Source organism: Halichoerus grypus, chromosome 6 (genome assembly GCF_964656455.1).
Source record: "Halichoerus grypus chromosome 6, mHalGry1.hap1.1, whole genome shotgun sequence".
NCBI classification, from domain to species: domain Eukaryota; kingdom Metazoa; phylum Chordata; class Mammalia; order Carnivora; family Phocidae; genus Halichoerus; species Halichoerus grypus.
This window is the reverse complement of record NC_135717.1, coordinates 84,074,918-84,082,892: the sequence shown is the minus strand read 5'-3', so window position 1 is coordinate 84,082,892 and position 7,975 is coordinate 84,074,918. Positions and strand designations below refer to the sequence as shown.

At 41.7% G+C, this 7,975-nt stretch overlaps 1 non-coding gene across 1 annotated transcript; it reads right to left on the bottom strand.

The window, feature by feature from the left end:
* Nucleotides 1-6,974: 6,974 nt before the first annotated feature.
* On the bottom strand, nt 6,975-7,077 carry LOC118551097 (U6 spliceosomal RNA). The gene has a single exon (XR_004924912.1). It is a non-coding gene; the product is annotated as a U6 spliceosomal RNA (small nuclear RNA).
* Nucleotides 7,078-7,975: the final 898 nt, after the last annotated feature.

The following is a 7,975-nucleotide window of genomic DNA, read 5'->3' as shown; positions in this document are numbered from 1 at the left end:
TTCTTTAAAAGGACTAATAAAATTGATAAAATTCTGAGGGCGCCTGGCTGGCACAGTTGGATCATGTGACTCTTGATCTTGGGGTTTTAAGTTTGAGCCCTACACTGGGTATAGACATTACTTAAAAAACAAAATCTTTAAAAATTTTTTGATAAAACTCTGGAAAGACTGTTATTATTTTTAAAAGATAAGGCACACATTCTGATTTTAGGAATGAAAACATATGACATTCCTATTTATTTCAAAAGCTCTAAAAATATAATAAGAGAACCTCACACTTGTTAGAATGACTATTATCAAAAAGACAAAACAGGGGTGCCTGGGTGGCTCAGTCGGTTAAGCGGCTGCTTTCAGCTCGGGTCATGTTCCTGGGGTGCTGGGATCGAGTCCTGCATTGGGCTCCCTGCTCAGTGGGGAGCCTGCTTCTCCCTCACACTGTCTCCCAGCTTGTGCTCTCACTCTCTCTCTCTGTCAAATAAATAAATACTCTTAAAAAAATAATTTAAAAAACCCAAAAAGACAAGACATAACAAGCATTGACGAGAATGTGGAGCAAAGTGAACCCTTAAGCACTGTTGGCGGGAATGTAAATTGGTGCAGCTGCTGTGAAAACAGTATGAAGTTTCCTCAAAAATTTGCAAATAGAACTACCGTATGTTGCAGCAATTCCACTTCTAGGTATATATCTGAAGGAAACAAAATCACTATCTCCAAGAAATATCTGCATCCTTATGTTCATTGCAGCATTATTCATGATAGCCAAGACATGGAAACAACCACTGATGAATGGATAAAGAAAATGTGATATGTATATATGTATAAAATGGCATAATATTCAGCCATAAGAAAAGAAAGAAATCCTGTCATTTGCAACAACATAGATGGACCTTGAAGGCATTATGCTAAGTGAAATAAGTCAAAGAAAGACAAACATTATATGATCTTACATGTGTAATCTAAAAAAGTCAAACTTAGAGAAATGGAGTAGAATGGTGTTTGCCAGGGGCTACGGGTGGGGAGAGAAATGGGGAGATGTTGGTCAAAGGGTACAAACTTTCAGTCATAAGATGAATAAGTTCCAGGGATCTAATGTGCAACATGGTGACTATGGTTAACAATACTGTGTTGTATCCTTGAAAGTTGCTTTAAGAGTGGAAATTTAGGGGCGCCTGGGGGCCTCAGTCAGTTAAGCGTCTGCCTTAGGCTCGGGTCATGATCCCAGAGTCCTGAGATCGAGCCTTCATCCGGCTCCCTGCTCAGTGGGGAGTTGGCTTCTCCCTCTCCTTCTGCCTCTGCCCCTCCCCCTGCTCATGTCTCTCTTGCTTGCTCATGCTCTCTCTCTCTCAAAAAAATAAAATCTAAAAAAAAAAGAGAGAGTAGAACTTTAACGTTCCCACCATAGCAACAACAACAACAAAATGAAATGGTAATTATGCGAGGTGAAGGATGTAACTAAACATTTTGCAATATATATATGATTCAAATCATCACATTGTACACCTTAAACTTACATGATATTATATGTCAATTATAGCTCAATAAAGCTAAAAAAAATAAGAGATTATGTAAATCCTTACCCTGATAAATTTGAAACTTATATAAAAATGAAAAATTTCCGGGGCGCCTGGGTGGCTCAGTTGGTTAAGCGACTGCCTTCGGCTCAGGTCATGATCCTGGAGTCCCGGGATCGAGTCCCACATCGGGCTCCCGGCTCGGCAGGAAGCCTGCTTCTCCCTTTCCCACTCCCCCTGCTTGTGTTCCCTCTCTCGCTGTCTCTCTCTCTGTCAAATAAATAAATAAAATCTTAAAAAAAAAAAAATGAAAAATTTCCTACAAAATCACAACATTTCAATAATATCTGAGGAGGGAAAAAATCTGAAGAGTTATATACGTATTTTTAATCAACTCTAAGTAAGACCTTGTCACAAAGGATAAAACAGAGATTGGATTACTATTAATATAACAGCAGCTGCAGACTTAAAATATAAACAAACACTGAGCCATAATGCTACTCACTCAGTCCTCAGTCCAGGAGGATTCTGATAAAACAGTAGCAGAAGAAGGCACACCCCAATCGCCTCTGACTTCGCGCTGTCACCAAGTCTAAAATGTGAAGGATGAAGTCATGTTCCTCTTTCTGACAGCAGATAGAGCCATTGAGACATGTACAACTTGCCAACCGCAAAAAGCTAAAGGCATCTTAGACATTCTTCTATGATGATTTAACAGTCGAATGCAAGGGGTTTCTGTGATGGAAACTGGCAGAGTTCCTGACTCTAATGTGCCAGACCTGCTAGGAATTTTCAATCCTGGTAGGTCCAGCTCCCAGGCACCCGAAAGCTGGGGTACATTGTACACCCTGCTGAGAAGGAAGGGTTTTGCTTAGGTTTCAGGATCTGCACCGGAAGAGAACTTAAAAGTAGAAGCTACCTTCATGCCTGTGACATCTGTGACTAGAGATCATCTCTCATTCCTATCCAGGAGAGACATGAACATGAGGTTCACCAGGGAGCCTGTCCGCAGGCAGGACAAAGTCAGCAGAGAGGCTCAAATGGCCACGGGAAAATACAACTTTTTTTTTTTTTTTTGAGAGGGACAGAGAGAGAAAGAGAGCACAAGGGGGTGTGGGGTGGGGAGCAGAGGCAGAGGGAGAAGCAGGCTCCCCACTGAGCAGGGAGCCCGAGGCGGAGCTCAATCCCAGGACCCTGAGATCATGACCTGAGCAGAAGGCAGACTGAGCCACCAGGAGCCCTGCCCCTGTAACTTTTTAATTAAAGAGAAATGTTCCCACCATACACCCCCAGCGGTGCTTCAAACCATCCTTGGGATGAGGGCAAAATTATGCAGAAGAGAGTGAAAATATCTGCTTTAACAGAGGAAAAATCATCTTCTGATCAAAACACCTGTGTCTGTGCTGGTTAGAACTCAAGATCTACGTATCTAAAGGTCACATTCAGGTTTTATTTTGTTTTGTTGTTTTCCTTTTTATAATCCATTTTGTCACTTCATTCATTATTAACAGAATAGTGGTATGTGACCTGATTTTAGGAACACCCTTACCCGACACACACACACACAGTATTGGTAAAAATTAAACATTACTTTATGACCATGGGTGGTAATCATAGTTCTCTGGCACTGACTAGAAACACAATATCCATAGTATTTTTTTTAAAGCAGTAAAGTTATTGATATTGAACACTTTCTAGTGGTGAGTCCAGAAAAGTTTTAAAAAATTAGATCATCTTTTCATCTGTAACACTTTGTGCAGTGAACATCATAATGCCCATTATACAGATGAGCATCCGTAAGATAGTCTTAGAAAACCTGAACATTTTTTTTTTTTTAAGATTTTATTTATTTATTTGACAGAGAGAGAGACAGCGAGAGAGGGAACACAAGCAGGGGGAGTGGGAGAGGGAGAAGCAGGCTTCCCGCGGAGCAGGGAGCCTGATGTGGGGCTAGATCCCAGGACCCTGGGATCATGACCCGAGCGGAAGGCAGATGCCTAACGATTGAGCCACCCAGGCGCCCCAGAAAACCTGAACGTTTGACTTAAGTCACAAGCTAGGAAGTAGAGAAACTAAAGCCAGATCTGACTGTTAAAAATTATACTACACAAATTCGTTCTCTGAGACAACCTCTAAAATGTGTGTTTGGAAGTCAGGAAATGGGTGGTGTGGGCACTATCTTGTCTAGATTAGGGACACAATACCACATGATCTCATCTCAACTGCTTCTGTGATTAGTAGGCTCTGCCAGGAATTCTCTTTCTTAGAATTTAAAAGGGTTTGTCCGTTTTTCAGATGCCATCTTCCAGCCGCCGAAGATGTATTCACCTTTTCTAATCCTGGGACCAAACACAGAAGCAGTTTATAGTGATAAAAACCTGGTTGATCTGGATGAAAGTGAGTCGTAGAGGGGATTGTTGAGGGAATCAGAATTCCAGACAGAGACTCGGGAGCACTGTGAGCCAGGAAAGTGGTATTTAATACCATTTGAGCAGTGGGTCTCAAGGAGGGGCAGTTCCCCCCCAGGGTCATTTGGTAATGTCTGCAGACATTTGGGGTACGTATGAGAGTGGGTGTTACTGGCAGAAGGAGGGGCAGGACGGGGACTAGGATGGGACAAGCAAGGCCAAGGCATATGGAGAGAGCACTTAAAAACTCAGTAATCCAAAAAACAAAAAAAAACCCCACACCTCAGTATTCCAGATAAATGTTTAAAGGGTAATTTTTAGGGGCGCCTGGCTGGCTCAGTCAGTAGAGTTGGTGACTCTCGATCTAGGGGTTGTGAGTGTGAGCCCCATGTTGGTTGTAGAGATTCCTTAAAAAATAAAATCTTTAAAAAATAAAGGGTTGGGGCGCCTGGGTGGCTCAGTCGTTAAGCGGCTGCCTTCAGCTCAGGTCATGATCCCAGGGTCCTGGGATCGAGCCCCACATCGGGCTCCTTGCTCAGCGGGAAGCCTGCTTCTCCCTCTCCCACTCCCCCGCTTGTGTTCCCTCTCTCATTGTGTCTCTCTCTGTCAAATAAATAAATAAAATCTTTAAAAAAAAAAAAAAGAAAGAAAACTAAGTTTTAAAAACTTACGACCACAATAAACTGAATATTAATTTAAATACAAGGAAATGTAAAACATTTTAAAGCTAAAAGGCCCACTCTGCGGCTAAAATCAAGTTCAGGTTTGAGATTTTCCCCGCCTGGCTGAGGAATCCTGGTACATGTAGCTCTAAAGCTTCCGAGGGCACAGGCTCCTCAGAGATGACGGAAACAGCAGTGTGAGCTGCAGAGCGTTTTCTGGGCACACCCTATATGCCACTTCACTTGTGCTCCTCTGCAAGACGAATGACCAGTTCCTTTTTTTCTTAATTTTTATTTATTCATTTGAGAGAGAGAGAGAGCACGAGCAGGGGGAGAGGCAGAGGGAGAAGGAGAAGCAGACTCCCTGCCGAGCCAGGAGCCCGATGAGGGTCCTGGGATCATGACCGGAGCGGAAGGCTGACGCTTAACCATCTGAGCCACCCAGGCGCCCCGATGAATGACCGGTTCTTGACCAGGTCATTGTAACTGCAGTCAGAGGTGCCGGGTTATGCCGCTCATGATGGCGTGACACGGGCAGAGCCTGTGCACAACTCCCTTTCCTGGACCCTGGCGATTCAGGAATTATATTCCTATAGGAGATAGATCTAGTTCAGCAGGAGAAAAAAAAAAAGGCAAAATTAAAGCAATGCAGAAAAAACCAACAGCTCAAAGAATGAGATACCAGCACAATTAAACTTGTGAGTTTGGGGATAATTTCTTTGCCAAGGACAGTTTCCCTGACCTGAATCATTTGAATTAGCTAAAATCATTTGTCTCTGAAAGGCACTAGAAGCATGAGCCTTCATAACTGAATGATGAATAACCTAAAATAATCCAGAATAGCTTCAGCTGGGTGTCTAAAAAAGATAAAATGTAAGAATTTTTTTTTTTTTTAAGAGAGAGAGTGCAAGTGGGGAGGGACAGAGGGAGAAGGAGAGTGAGAATCCCAACGGGTTCTTGTGGGGCTGGATCCCTCGACCCTGAGATCATGACCTGAGCCGAAATCAAGAGTCGGACACCTAACCGACTGAGCCACCCAGGTGTCCCAGATGTAAAAATCTTTTTTTTTTTTAGAGATTTTATTTATTTCTTTGACAGAGAGAGCAGGAACACAAGCAGGGGGACTGGGAGAGGGAGAATCAGGCTTCCTGCTGAGCAGCCAGATGCAGGGCTGGATCCCAGGACGCTGAGCCAAAGGCAGATGCTTAACAACTGAGCCACCCAGGCGCCCCCCAAATGTAAAAATCTTAATATGAAAATAGAAATGAAGGATTAATGTTGTACTGAATGCAGAAGAGAGTGGGAAATAGAGCTGACAAAGTGAGAATTATTGGCCTTAATTCTCACTCTGGAAAAAAAATAACACAAAGAAAAAAATTATTATTATTATTTTTTAAATATTTTACTTTTAAGTAATCTCTACACCCAGTGTGGCGCTCGAACTCACAACCCTGAGATCAGGAGTCACGTGCTCTACTGACTGAGCCAGGCAGGTGTCCCAAGAAAAAAAGTATTATTAAAATTATTTAGGGTGGGGGGATGGGTTAGCCTGGTGATGGGTATTAAAGAGGGCATGTTCTGCATGGAGCACTGGGTGTTATATGCAAACAATGAATCATGGAACACCACATCAAAAACTAATGATGGAATGTATGGCGATTAGCATAACATAATAATAAAAAATAAATAAATAAATAAATTGTTTTAACTAGTTTGGGTGTAACTTTACTGATCAGCTTTATAATCATATGATTATGAATCTATTTCTAATAATATTTAAAGCAATTATGTTAGTCTGATGTATCAGATTATAAAAAGCTGATTAATTTGGGGGGAAACTTAATTTATGATAGCATAACTCATAATTTATTAGTACTATGAATAGTTTATAAATTAGGGAAATAGACTCAAATTGTCCCAGATGTGGCCAGTGAGAGCCAGTTCAACTTTCAGACTATATTCTTTTGACAAGTGGTCACCATTCTTCGAGTATTTCCTTACTTTCTGGTACCACAAGATATTCCAGGCACAGGACGCCTGGGTGGCTCAGTCGTTAAGCGTCTGCCTTCGGCTCAGGTCCTGATCCCAGGGTCCTGGGATCTAGCCCCCCATTGGGCTCCCTGCTCTGCGGGAAGCCTGCTTCTCCCTCTCCCACTCCCCCTGCTTGTGTTCCCTCTCTCGCTGTGTCTCTCTCTGTTAAATAAATAAATAAAATCTTAAAAAAAAAAGATATTCCAGGCTCATCTTTTGATCTATAATTTATGGAATTAAAGAAAGTAAATCCATCTGTGTTAGTTCTTGTTTTGGTACTTTGTTGTCCTGCTAGTGCAGTTAGATAGCTTGATCACTATGGGATATACTGAATAACAGACCAGCTACCGATACTTTTTTTTTTTTTAATGGAATACTTCACGAATTTGCGTGTCATCCTTGAACAGGGGCCATGCTAATCTTCTCTGTATGTTTCCAATTTTAGCTTATGTGCTACTGAAGCGAGCGAAGATACCAGTACTTTTTACCTTCGCAGAAGATGATTTTAGTCATGTCAGTTGGCTCTTTCCTCTTTGGCCCTCTAACTTTATTCCCTAATTAGTTCTTAATCATTTCTAGCATCTATATAACTTTTTTATCTGACTGATACTTAAAATGCTATTATTAAATTATTGGCTGGTCCAAAGAAGAAGCACCAGGACTCATGGGAAGCAGGAGTCTTTCAGTCTTTTGGAATCAAGGAGGAAATGAAAGGCAATCTCAAAAATGAGAAGCAGAAACTTCCAGCTTGGATTGTGACTGACTAGCTTGCGTCAGGTCAACCGTCTGCTGAGGGCCGGGAAAACTGGATAAACATAAAAACAAGTACTTGAAAGCATCAGAGAGCATTCAATGCAGTAAGGAATTGAAGAGGGCAAGGTGTTAGAGAGAAGGGAAGGTTGGACACGACATTTGCTGACTCTTAGCACTGCCAGAAAGACTGAGTATCCGCACAGAAAGTGGCAATTTGGAGGCTGGTAAAGTTGAATAGTTTTGGGAATCTCACAGGTTATGAAGGGGAAACATTGTAAGACCCACCCAGTGCTGCCCTAGGAATATTGGAAGGCTAAAAATAGACCCTGACCTCATAAAGACTGACAGATGCAAAAGTAAATTTTTCTCTGGAAAAAGGTAAGACCAGCCAGCACATTTCTACAACTTTTTTTAAATAAACTTAATTTTTAGAATAGGTACAGATTTCAATTGTGAACATAGTACAGAGAGTTCCCTGTATACACTACGTACCCAGTTTGCCCTACCATTAACATTGTACATCAGTATGGTACATTCGTCACAACTAATGACCTGATAAGGACACATTATTATTGACAAAAGCCTATACTTCATTCAAATTTCCTTATTT